The sequence below is a fragment of the Pogoniulus pusillus genome, chromosome 19, assembly GCF_015220805.1.
Source record: "Pogoniulus pusillus isolate bPogPus1 chromosome 19, bPogPus1.pri, whole genome shotgun sequence".
In the NCBI taxonomy this organism is placed as follows: domain Eukaryota; kingdom Metazoa; phylum Chordata; class Aves; order Piciformes; family Lybiidae; genus Pogoniulus; species Pogoniulus pusillus.
The window spans coordinates 10965234-10978917 of record NC_087282.1 but is presented as its reverse complement, the minus strand read 5'-3'; positions in this window follow the sequence as shown (position 1 = coordinate 10978917).

Below are 13684 nucleotides of genomic sequence, written 5' to 3'. Positions count from 1 at the left end.
GTGTCTCTCCCTGCTCCTCGAACGCCGTGTCCCAGCCCGGCCCAGCCCCGCGGGAGCCTCGCAAGTAAACCAGTGGCTGGGATTTTCCAAGCAGCCCAACTCTCTCTGTGGATCCATATCGGATTGTGCCTCTGGCCAGGCTGGAGTTAGCCCACTTCAGGCTGCTTGGGACTACTCACAGGCCCAGGGACCCCTTGGGGAGGGAAAGTCAAGCTCCCAAAGCAGGGATTCCCACTGGAGAGCAGCACGAGTGGCTGCCAGGCCCAAGCTCGGCATGGACCCTTGCATGGCAGGAGCCAGGGACAGCTGGAGCCTGCACAGGGCAGCAAAGGCTGCATGGGCACTGCCTGCAGCAGCCCCCTGAGGACACATGCACTGGTACCCTTTCCTCAGCTGAGCAATGCACAGCAGAGGGGAGAGGTGCATCCTGAGTTAAGCCAACAAAGAAGCGGGGCATGAGGAGTCCGTGTCCCCCGCGAGCAGGCCAGATGGGAATGAACAGAGGGGCGGCCCTACATTTGGGGCTGCATAAGGGCCTGGGCAGTGCTGAGGGTTGAGATGATGCTCAGAGCTGGGTGGCCTGGACCCTTCTGCCTCCTGCCCTGCAGCTCAGCAGTACCTGCCCATCTTCCACACCTCCGTTTTAACTCTGCAGTGGTTCATGCCCCCATGAAGAGGGTTTCTCTAGGGCAGGGCAGATAGTCACCAGCTGAGGATGGGGCTGCAGGGACCACATAGCAGCCAGGGTCAGACCCCAGGCTCAGGCCAGGTGCTGGGGAAGGGAGCTGTTTCCAGAGTGTGCGTGCCAGGACCAGGCTCTGGCAGAGCTGCTGGCAAGCTGTAGCTGTGCCCTTTGCCAGCTCTGCCTGCTCATGGGCACTGGCACCTGTGAGGTACAAGCAGTGCCTCCCAACACAGTACAGGCTGTCCTGACAAGTACCACACTGTTGTACAACCACCCAGACCCGCCCTGGCTATGGTGCTGCAAGGGCACCCAGCAGTGCCAGCCTACAGCCCCACCAGGGGTTTCTGCTGATCACAGGGCTGTTTCTCCCTCCTGGGTGCTCTGCCACTCCTCGTCACCTGCCCACCTCTGGCGGGACCTGCCAGAGACAGACTCTCAGCTGCCATGGCAGGCAGGGTCTGCACACTGCAGGTTCAGAGCTTGGTGTCAGGATGGAGGCCAGGGGCAGGGGTGCTCAGGTGGGTACATCGTGCCCCTCAGTGTTTTGCAGTCCCCAGCACCTTGCCCTGACAGCCACCACAGGCATTTGTCAGTGTCAGGAAGTGAAATAAACAGCAGGCTGTTGCCTGGCAGCGAGACCGCAGGCAGTGCCTGTGTGCGGTGCAGGGTGCACCTCACTGAGGCACCCCACCCCAGGGACTGCTGGGGACAACCGAAGTGGGGCAGGCAGGGTTTCATACCCCAGCCTGCTCCCCCACTCAACCCTCAGTGTCCTCCCTGCATGCTCAGGGACTGCAGGATCAGTTTTCCTATTGGGAAAAAACTGCCCTGAGCACCGACATGGTTTATGGGCCATATCTTCAGCTTGGTCAGATGCTGTGGTCTGCCAAGATGCTCAGTCCATCTGTCCCATAAGGTCTCTGCATGTGGCCCAGGGGTATCATGCTTCAAGAAGCCAGCAGCACTGGCTGCTATTTTATCTCCAGCCAACCCAGAGAGGAGCCATCTGGTATGGGTCAGCACATGGAGAGCCACAGCTTCAGCTTCATCCCCGTGGTGAGGTGGCTTTGTATGCCAGGACAAGCCTCCCAGGAGTGGGATGCTGCTGGGAGCTGCTGGTGCAAGGCTGAAAAAGAATTTCAGCTCCTCAGGTAAAAACCAGACGGAGCAGCCTCAAGAAGCTGAGCTTAGAGGAGCAGCAAGAAGAGATGGAAGGAGATGGTGTGTGAGGGCTGCACAACGACAGCAAGGAGAGGGGCTGGGGAGGTAGAAACCAACTGGGTCACGCAGAAGTGTGAAAAGAGGGCAATCAACACACAACCAACCTGCCTGTCTGTGGCAGCCAGCATGGCTAGTCTGCAAGATTAATGGGAGCTATCAGAGGTGATAAGCACTGAAACGTTCTGAGACAGCGAACTTCCTCATTCCTGCCAAGAAAGGGAGATTTCATTCAGAGCAAACAGCACCAGGACAAACAACTCAATTAGAAACAGAAAGTTCTGGAACCCAGACAAACAGCCAATGGACTCAGAGGCTTTCGCATAGGAAGAGCTGTGCTCGGAGCAGCCTTGTCCCCCGGGGACTGCCACATAATGAATGAGCAATAGGAGCTGCAGAAGGTGCCAGGGATTAGCTGGGATTTAGGGGCCTGGGGGACCCGGCCAATTTGCTTTAATTGATCATTAGAAGCAGCATAATCCCCGGGACAATCAGCGTGGGAAATCCAGGAGCCCATGCTCCGGGAGGACTTCGCTGGGGCATAAGTCACAGAGAGGTTGTCTCTGTCTGGGAAGGAGGCAGAGCAGAGGGGGCACAGGCTGATTTGCACCCTGGGGAAGGCTGACCTCTCCATCCTGCCCCTCCATGTCCCACTGCCACCCCGCACCCAGGACTGCCTGCAGGCTATGCCTAGGGAAGGGACAGGCAGCTGGCAGACACCTTCAGTGAGGGTGATACTGGGGGCAGTTCTGTGCCAGGTTTACTCCATCCCCATGGACATTTCTCCTGAGTTCAGCACTCAAATTTCCCTGGCTGTGTTTGAGGTCTCCTGTCAACCTTCCCAATCTTGTCAATGATTACCCAGGAGGGAGGTTGCCCAAGAGCCACTGGGACATGAACAGGTCAGGCATGACATCCCCGCACAAACACAAACAGCTCTGACCGGGCAGGGTGCCAGCTCCCAAGGGCTCCTGCAGCAGCCCTCTGCTGACACAGCTTCTGGCATGCAGGGCCACCCCAAGCCTCGCCATCCAAGGGTGAGCTGCTGCAGTGGAGCAGGCAGGACACCTCAGAAGCCCCTGCAAAGCCAAGATCCCACCAGGAGGTGGATCAGCTGTCGACCTCTCTGCTCTTGGAGGAGATAATGTCCCTGTGGTGGTGGCACCGCGGTACTGCCCCATGGCCACTGCCAGCACTGCCTACGTGCCCCGTGTGTTTGCTGAGGCAGGCGTGGCAGGGAGGAGGGCACCCAAAGCCACTTGGGCACCATACAAGGAGAAAAATGTGGGCACAGGGCACAGCCCACTTCCACGGCCTGCCCACCAACCTGGCAAACTCACAGCCACTTCCACTCCTTCCCTAGCAGCCCCTGGCTCTCGGGACTGTGACCATTACTCAGCCCTCGCCTGGGGCCGTCTCCCACTGTGGTGGCTGGTCCATGACTGTTGTCTCGTTTGGAATGACATAGGCGGTGGCAAAGGCGCTAACAGAGCCCATCTGATCATCCATGGTGACTTGCCTCCCCTGTCGTCAGCCCTCATCATGGGAAAGGAGACACCCAGCTCATGTACACCAGATTTCCAGGGCCCTGTGTGCAGGGATGGACCCTGTGGAGGGGAATATACCCCTGGGAACCCCCAGCATTAGAGCACCTGCCTTGAAAACGGCTTCTAACCCCTCCTCTTCTGTCCCAAGGCTGTGCTAGGACCAGCAAGGGCTCTTGGTGTCCCTTCTCCCACTCACACCACAGAGCCTCCAGGAAATCCTCCTACATGCAGAATGGGTGCCCTGGCTGAAAGAGGGGGATGTGGGGCTCCCCTCTTTCACAGCACAAACCCCATCTCCTCACCACAGTGATGCTCACAGAGTAGCCCAGTCCCCCAGGTCCCTCAGGAGGGGTCTCACTCTGCCTTCCATGCCCTGACACCCCAATCCCATTGCAGCTCAGCAGTCCCTGCACAGGCAATGCCCAGGCAAGGTCCCCTTGGAGCTCCTGCCCCAGGCTGGGCAGAGGGGTCTCTGCAGAGGGGACAAAGTGGAGACTGCAGAAGCAGACGCAGTGAGCAGCCTGCTCTGCAGCCGGGGTCACAGGCCACTGCTGCACAGGCAGAGATAAGGCCTGGAGCTGGCTGGCAGTGCACGCTGGAGCCTGTTTGTTTTGTCTGAGCTCTCCGCCCCACACCACCACACACAGCGGGCACGGCCTGCGGCCGCTGCCTGGCTCTGCCGGCTGCAGCCGGCTGCTGCAGCCCTGCAGGGTGCAGAGTTGGCTCTGATGCAGATCTCCCAGGCTGTGGCAAGTTCCAGGCTGTGGGATCACGAGCTGAAGTCCCTGCTGTGTCTTTCAGTCTTTGCTTTTTTTTACTGTGGAACCTCGCAGGTGTTTTGCAGAAGGGGTCCCCAGGAGAAGGACCCCACAGGCCCCACTTGCTGCATCGGGTCCCAGGTGCACCCAGAGCTCAGAGAAGGAGCAAGAGGTAGCCTATGAGGAGATGCTGCCCTCCTGGAGGATGTGTGTGCTCTGATAGCGCTCAGGCCAGTGACAAGCAGCGTCACATTTCCAGCCTTTCCCTTCCAGCCCTGCAGAAAGTTCCCCATCACAGAATCACAGAATCACAGAATCAACCAGGTTGGAAGAGAACTCCAAGCTCATCCAGTCCAACCTAGCACCCAGCCCTGTTCAATCAACCAGACCATGGCACTAAGTGCCCCAGCCAGGCTTTGCCTGAACACCTCCAGGGACGGCAACTCCACCACCTCCCTGGGCAGCCCATTCCAATACCAATCACTCTCTGTGCTGTCCCCTCAGTCACTTGGGTAATTCTCCCATGCCTACAGCAGAAGATGCACTGGCAGGGGCAAAGATAGTCCTTGGCCACCTTCAAGCCAAACACAGCTACATCTCATCTGAGAAATCTGAGGCATACAATGGGGCTCTTGACCTGCCAGGAGCACCCCACAATGTGAAACATTGTTGAGATCTTGTTTTCAAGAAGCAAGCTCTAGAGCAATGTCACTGCCTGCCCTCAGCCCCTCTGCTTCTGCTGCCTGAGCAGCTGCTGCTGTCCTGTTCTTTAGGGAGAAGCCCTGGGGAGGACTCTCATGCTAGGGAGATGCAGAGAGATGAACAGTATGTGCTGGGGCCCTCAGCTACTCCTGGCTCTTCCTGTGGATCCCCCAGGCCCTCTCCTGCATAGACTGACAGTGAGTGACAGCCTACATGGTGTCAGGGGCACTGTGGTTGGGTCAGTGCCACAGGAAGATGCTCTCATGGCAGGATGGGAGCCATGGGAGTGAGCACTGGCAGGGCTCCGGCTGGTGGCTGGTGCCTTGGTCGCACCTTGTTACTGATTCTCCAGGAGGGAGACCTTTGGACTGTGGAACTTTCTAGGCTCAGGGAGAGCGAGGGCAAAGGCAGAGTCCAGGCTTGGAGCTGGCTGCCCAGCCTTCCTCGTCTGGGTCAGAGACACAGTAGCAGGTCTGGGGTGAATGCCCTCTGCAATGGCTTGTGTGTCTCCCCCAGCAGCAAAGCCCAAGCACCAAGAGGCCCTTCTTTGTTCCCATGTTCGTCACAGCCCCCCTCATTCAGATCCCCCCACAACCCATGTGCAGGATAAGGGGCCGCAGAGCCCTGTCTCTTTCTGGGAGGTGCCACCCTGTCTCGGCATGGCCAGCAGCTTGGGCACTGCTGCAGAGAGCTCATCCTAGGCCAGACAGCAACTGGGTCCCTCCAGACTGTCCCAGCCCCATGTTGTCCTCACGCCAGTGCCAATGCCAGTGCTGGATTCATGGGCTGCACTCACGCGGCCACAGCAGCTGCCCCTGCCCTGCACTTGGCAGCAGGGAAGGACCACCAGGCACTGCAGCTGCTTGTCCGCCGCCTCAGCTCCCAGCCAGGACCAGCTTCCTCCCATGGAGGATCCCAATTAAACCAATTTCTTGGACGGCTCCAGCGATGCAGCAGCCAGAGGCTTTGTAGTTGTGCAGCCCCTTGTGCCACCCCCGGGGTCTCCCTGTGCCCCCTGTGCCCTCCCCATGCCCGGGGCAACACCTGCCCTCTTGTGTAACACGTGGCCCGATCCTGGGCCAGTGGCACCACTGGCCCCACTGCTCTCCATGAGCCTCTTTGGGAACAGATCCCAGCAGGGGCCAAGCGCCGGGACCTGTCCTGGCCTCACCAGGCACAAACAAGGCAGCAGCCTGCTGGGCCCTGAGCCGCAGTTCCTCTGAAGCTGCCGCCCAGCCCAGGCCCCGGCGGTGCCAGCCCGCTGTGCCCAGGAGCCGTGGCGCCGAGCAAAGTGGCACATCAAAGCCCTTCTTGCCTCAGCTCCCACCGGTCCCAGCCAGCCACAAAGAGAGGATTTGGCTGGGGAGATGCATGGCTGGGGGAGAGGAGATTCTCCTGCTCTCAGCGCCCCTTCCCCTCGCTGGAGCCCAGTCCCAGCACACGGCGAACACTCGGGCTGGGGGAGAGTAGGATGGGAGCTGCCATGTGGGAACGCAGAAGGTGGCAGAGCAAGGCCTGTAGGCACAGCTTGCATGGGTGACAACAGGGGCAGCATCCAGGGCAAAGGACCTGCCCTCCCAGAAGCCCAGGGCAGGTGGACAGACAGACGGTGGCAGGAACCTGCACTGAGGATGCTCTGAGGTCCTGCTGCAGGAAACTCCTGCGGCTGTGACATCAGAACGACAGGCTCAGAGGTGTCCCATGCCAGTCAGACAGTGCATGGGTGCATTAGTCAGGGTGCCAGTCCATGGCACAGGGACAGTGCCAAGGCAGGATGGATGTGGGCTGTGGCCAGCCAGCAGACAGCCTGCTTGTGGATGGCCTTGGTGTCACCAGCACTGGGGGAGAGTGAGCCCACAGCAGGACACACACACAGCCCCGCACCCATATGCACCTGCACACACCTGCAGGCACACACCTGCAGGCACACACCTGCAGGCACACATGGGTCCATGCTCAGAGGGGCCAAGGCTTCATTGTCCCCCACGCAGCCCCTGGGATGGCAAAAGGCTCTGGAGATGTAAGACCTTGCTGCAAGGAGGGAGATGTGAGCATCTCAGCTGCCTCTGACAGCAGAAAGCACTGGTGCCAGTGCCATCCAGAGCCCCAGCCATCCCTGCACACTAGGAGCTCTGGGACTGGCAGCAGGGCAGCAGTGAACAGCAAATCCTTGAGCCATGGGCTGCCTGCTGGCTCCGTCAGGCAGCGTCATTATCGTGATTGCTCTTACAGCAAAGCCAACAGCAACAACAACAACTGCTGCTTGCCGCAGTTGCATCATCGCTGGCATCACCACCATTATCTACTCACTGGGAAACTGCCGCCCCAAGGGCAGGAAGCACAGCAGGCAGGGAACCCCCCCTGTACCAACGCTTGTCCAGTGATCTGTCCCTTCTGCAGAGGACCCACAGCCCTGGACAGAGAGACAGGGCTGGAGGTGGACTGACAGCTCCGAAACACCCTGCTATCACCCTGCTGGGAGCTCTCCCTGTCCCCAGGGGCCTTGCAGGGCGTCACCTGGAGAACAGCCAGGGTGAGTGTCACCGTGCAGAGCTCTGCCTCTGCCAGGCAGGTTGCCCTGCTCGTGGGAGGGGACCTCCTGGCTTTCTGGCTCTCCTCCTGCCCCAGCAAACGTTGCTGTTAATGGGCAGATTACTAGGGAATTAGGGGTTTGGACAGTAAGTGGGTCTGGTCTGTAGGCTGCTGAGGGAAAGGGATTACCCTGGGATGGTGGCTGTGTGCCAGCACCTGTCTGGTCAGAGCTGGTGCTGCTGGAGAGCTGAGCCCCACAAGTGCTGGCACCCAGCCTGGCTGGCTGTGCCTGGGCTCTGCTGCCTTCGGGATGCCAGAGCAGGGATGCTGCACACCTCTGTCCCTCCATGTAACCCTCTTGTCTTTGAACTCCAGGTCTCAGAGGGGTCCTGCTTTGTGGCTGGGGCTCCCAGCTCTCCTAGAGACTGAGACAGGGCTCCCAAACCTCCTGGTGTGGTGTAATCAAGCCAAAACCTCACCAGTTGCCCTAGGCAAAGAAAAGCAATCCCCAGCTTCCCGTAACTGCTCACTGTTCTCTGACATCACACTTAGGAGAAGCACACAGACACGGAACCGGCAGCCCACGCCTAGCAAAGGCCTCCCATCCCTCCTGCTCTGCCCTCCTTGCCTTTGCCCAGGCTGCTTCCTTCGGGAGGCTGTGGGGAAGCAAAACAGTCAGAGCCCAGGGCCAGGTTGTCTCTTGCGAGGCTGAACCCAGGAGCACTCTGGAGTGTTTCTGGCCAGCGCCAGCTCTGTCCTGCTGTGTGCAGTGCAGCCGTAGCGGTGCTTACACGTCTCCTGCTGAATGCCACCGCATCACTGCGCAGGAGGGAGGAAGGTTCTCACCTCGAGAGCAAATCCCTGAGCTAAGCCAGGCCAGGATCATGCTCAGGGCATTCTACATCTGCAGCTGTGCCCAGGAGCCTCCCTGCTGCCTTGGGGCAACAGGACCATGCCAAGGGGGACAGCAGACATGTGGGGACATGTGAGCATGCACAGGCCCTGCACCAGGCTCTTGGACTGAGCATCCCAGCAGAAACCAAACTGCTGGGGCTGTCACCTCTGTGTCTTTGTTTTGAGGAAAACACAGAAGCAACTTGTCAGTGTCACCTCTGCCAGCCCACCTGCCCTGCTATCTGCCTGGCACAAGAGCTTTGCTGGCTGGTGAGGCCTGGGCAGTGCCAGCAGAGTGGAGTGGGGCAGGCCCTGTACTGACACTGGATGTGATTAGGTGGCCAGAGGCTGAGAATAGCATGGCTGCACCATAGCAAAGCTTTAATGCCAATTAATCCAGGCTTGGGGCCGTGGCACAATCCTCTGGGGCAGGCGGGGATTTGGGCAAGGAGAGAAAAAGCCCATGCAGTGTGTAGGTGCCAAATCAACCCCTGAGTCTGGCCACCAGCATGCCCATCCTTGAACTCTATCCCTACCTCCTTGCTCAAGGTGACCTGCTTCTGCCCAGGGCTTTAAGAACCATTCCCTGCTCCCCTCCCACCACCCTGGGGTCACTTTGACTCTGATTCTGGTGGCCGAGAGGGGCCAGAAGCTGTAGGAGAAGGTGGCAGGGTTGCTCCATGGCCTTGAGGGAGCTTCAATGTCCCTGGCCATCTGATCCTCCCCAGCAAGAGCCAGCCACCCAGCGAGCTCATCCCTGTGGCATCCAGGGCAGGCAAGTGCCAGGAGCTGGGCACCTTGCTCTATGTAAGGGAGGCATCAAACCCCAAGGCTGGCCTGGCACCATGCTCCCAGGCTGTCCCACTGCATCCCATCACCAGGATGGGTCCCAGCCCTGATGATTTATCCACTGCTGTGACTCAGCCAGCTCTGCAGGCTTGCTTTCAGCCTCCACCTCCCACAAGCTTGCAAGCTGCTTCTGGGCAGCCTTCCTCTGCTCGCCAGCTCTCACACCTTCTGCCACCCTTCTGCCAGCCCAAGAGCTGACACAAGATAGCAAAGGGTGATCTCTTCCAGGGCAGCTTTCAGAGGTGGATCCTCAGCACTGCTTAAGAGACAGTCCTTAAAAGTGTCCAGGCACCCTGAGCCTCCCCATCCCACCTGGGTGTCTGGGTCAGCAGTCATCTGGAAGTGAGGAACACAGGTACCAACCAGGGCACCAGTGAACTGAGGAAGAAGCTAAAGGTGTTTTCCAGCCCAAACCACTTCCAAGAGGCATCAGTTCTCAGACACATCAAAACCAAAACACTTTCTTCCTGTTTCAAGTTTAATTTGAATCAGGACCAATTAACTTTAAGCAAAGCCCTAGAGCTGGAAACAGGCACTGTGCTTCTGCTAACTCTGTTTCTTTTGGGAATCTCCCCATTTTCAGGTTTAAAAGATCCCACAGATGACATGGAGATCCCACTGGTGTAGAGGGAGGATCTCTGGGCTGAAAGCTGCAATGTGCTGTGCACTGTATTTTTAGGAGCTGGATTCCACTCTGGACCCTTCCCCACCTGGCTTTGACTCTCTAAACTCTGGATCTCCAGATCAAGATGCCTTGGGGCACCCAACAAGCTTCTGCCCCGGCCAGGCTGCACTGCTGAAAAGGAAAGGCAAGCAGCACAGGGCTCCTTTTTTGCTCAGAGCTGGTCTCTTCAGCTGCTTGCTGTGCCGATGACGTTCAGCAGGGCTGTTGTACCGTCCCTGGAGAGGGAACGCTTTGGAGCCGCAGCTTGCATTGCAGGGGCTGACGCAAGGCGCATGCCTGGGGCTGTGCGTGTGCAGGATCAGGCCATCCTGCTCGGTGCCCAGCTGAGCACATCACTGCACTCTGATGCTGAAATGCCTCGAGGTGCCACTGGAGCTGTGCTACCAGATGACTCTGCCTGGGTGTCCCCCTGGGGAAGGGCTGCCACGTAACCCCAGCAGAGGGTCCTGCAAAGCTCCAGCTGGGCACAGGCACCACCAGCCTGCTGCAGCCACTTCCACGTGTGGACGCCACCAAACTCCGGTGCAAGCCTGCCCGTGGAGCTGCCGCCCTGCCCGTTACCATGTTTGGGTGTTTCTGAGCCAGAGGCTGACTCAGATCTTTATTCCCGGGACTTGTTTACGCAGCCGGGGCTGAGCGGGAGGAGCATGCGCAAGCACGGCTGGCACTGTGGCTGGCAGCTGCCCACCATGTGCAGCTGGCCCTCTCGCCCACTCCCGTGACCCTGCTTTCCTTGCAAAGGGGAGCTGGCTGGACTCCAGCCAAGCATGGGGAGCACCAGAGGGGCTCACACAGAGCAGCACAGGCAGAGCCAGGTCGTTTTGGTCTGTTCTACCCCTCTGAGCAGGATCAGCCCAGCGTCAGCAGCTTCATTTTCCCTTCTTTACTTCTGATTCTGTGTTGTCTCTTTCCCTTTGCCAGCTGTGCCCATGGCTTATGTGATGCCCCCATCCTGCCACCATCTCTGTCAGCAGCAGCTGGCACACATGCCTGGCTCAGGCAGCTGATGGCCGTTGGGGTTTCTTGGAAGCCAAACCACTTCTGGGCATGCTTGGAATAGCACTCAAGGAACAGCACAAAACTCTGAGCAACAAGTCACTGCTCTCCCACCTTGCCTCTGGCACTGGGTAATGCCCATGACAACCCATGGCACCCTCCATGAGGGAGATGGATGTCTCTGGACCTTTCCAGGTGGCTGTTTCCATCTAGATGCCAGCAGGAGGCCTGCAGCAGGGCAGGCAGAGGTGCAGACCAGCAGAGGGAAGGTGATCTGGAGCACTGGGTTTTCCCAGTCCCCAGCTCCATAGTGTTGGAACATGCACCCAGAGGCATCCTTGCAGCCCTTGTACTGAGGCTGGTGCTTGCAGCCTTCGAAGGACATTTCTTGCTCCACAAGCTTCGTCACAGCAGGCTTGTTTATGCCATCAAACGTTTGCTCTGGAAAGACAAATATTGGTGGGTTGGTTGTTTGGTTTTGGGTTTTGTTTTGAGTTTGTTTTTTGGTTAGGTTTTTGGTTTTTTTTTTGAGTACTTGGTTCTCAGCCATGAAAAAAAAACTGTCTTGATGTAAAAAATGAGAGTGAGATAAATCCATCAAAGCAGGCTCCTCTGCCTCTCTTCCTTCTCTGTGTGCCCTGAGCAATGGATTTATGCTTAGCTCTTCCAGGAAGCTGTGACCAGCCCAGGCTGGCACAGACCTGCCCAGCCTGCCTGCCTGGGTGTCCTGCATGAGTAGCTCTGAGGGCTTGGGCTGAGGGGAACCCCATGGTCTCATAAAGCAGAGATGTTTTTGAACTGGCCAACTTGCTTCTGCATGCCTGGTGCCAAGGCAAAACACGGCAGAGAAAAGAGCCATGCCACAGTGGGAAAGAGACAACATTACTTCCCCTTCCTCCATGGTGGTTTTGGTTCCTGGCTGGAGCTGAGCAGGCAAAACAGGGCTTAGCTTCAAGACTGAAAGCGAAAACCATTTGTTTCCTGAGTGCAGGCATCGAGCAGAGGAAGGGAGTGAGCAAAGCAGCCACCCGTGACCCATGCCGGGAGAACTTTGCGTGGAAGAAGTTGAGCAAGAGCAAATGGGGGCTGCGGTGAGGCCCTGTGCATGCAGGGCTTGGTGGCAGGGGGCTGCAGCCATCAGAGGAGGACTAACAGTGCTAGGGAGCTTTGTGAAGGAGCTCTGTATGTGTCCTGGGTGCTGGACTCAGGTGGGTGCTTGCAGGGCAGAACAGGCAGGTCCTGCCCATTCATAGGAAGCTCTGCAAGCACTTTCTCCACAGCCCCCCAGTCACTGTTGGCAGAGTGACTGCTGAGCCTGGCCAAGGAGCAGCCGAGGTTGCTGGTGTGCTGCGGCTGATCCCACAACCTTTGCCACTGGAGCAATGCTTCTGGAGGATCTGGGAGCCTCTCCAACACACCCTCCTCAGCTCCCTGCCATGCTGTATGGCCATGGGTATCTTCCCAGCCCTCTTGACCACAGCAACTCTTAGGATTTCCTTCAGCTGCATTCTGTGGGCATTTCAGGGCTTTCTTCCACCCTGTCCTACCCCAGCCATCTGCATCACCAACTCCAGCATTGCTTTAAGAGCAGAAACCAAAGCCTGTCTTTTCCTGTCCGCCCGCAGTGGCTCACAGCTACTGCCCAAAATAGCTAGAAAAGCCCTAAAATAACCTACCACTGCCCACTCATCCGCTTCACTGTCCTTAGGAAGACATAGGAGTGCATGCAGGGGTAGGGGTGGGCAAACAGAAGGCCCAGCCCAGGAAAGTTCATCCCTTGGGAATATGACTTCCCTGGCCAAGCAGGAAAACAGCAGTTGCTGTGGTGACAGCCCAACGCCTTCTGCTTCCTCCCACAAAATGGGGTGAGTGTGACATCAGCAGCCATCATCCCTGACAGCACAGCTCCAGCCTCTCCCACCCTGACTCAGTGCTGACCATTCACCCCAGCCCCACCTGGCTCCCAGCCAGGGTGAGGATGTGGCTTCCCCAGTCACCCTCTCACCATGCCCTGGCATCTCTAGCTTTCCTAAAGCTCCCTTCAGGTAGCAGGACATGGAGTCCAGGTGACACTGAAAGTGTTCAGGCTTGGAGATGGGGTGTCCTCACCCCTCCATCCCTGTTCTGGCTCAACCAGCAACCAAAATGCCACCCTCTACTGTGTAGCCCTCTGCCTGTGGTGGATGCTCGGGCAAAGCAGCTCTAGTCCATATGCCCTTAACCTGCCTTGCCTTTCCCATCCTGGGCATCCCCAAAGTGTCTCCTCCACATGTGAGATGCTTCCCAGTGTACCCAGGTTCAGCCTGTTCTGCTGCCAGAGCAGCCAGGGGAGGTGCTGAGCAGAAGGCTGACAGGGATTCCCAAGCCAGGGGAGCAGGAGAGGGGTGAGCTGGGTACAGACAGAACAAAGTGCACTCTGCCTGCCCAGGACCAGCCATCCTGACAAGCACAACAGCTCCCAGTCCATCCAGTCCCCACTGCTAAACTCAGATCACACTGAAGTCTCTTTTCATGGTTCTCATTCTCCCTTTGGCTTAATGCCACCAGACCCCTTGTCTCATGTCCCTTACCCCTAAAACGGGGCCAGTGTCAAGGCTAGGCTGTCCCAGTATGTCCCCCCTCTTCCAGAGCCCATCCCAGGGGGTCTTCCCCCACAGCCTTCCCAGCCAAGCACCCCAGAGTGGGCACAAGGCTCTTCTCTGAGCTGCTTGTCCCCAGCACGTGTCCACCTCCAACAAAGTGCTCCTTGTTCCTGTCCACGTTTGCAGATGTCTCCTTTGCCTGGCGGGGCCACACCAGTAGCACCCCTGCCCCCTCC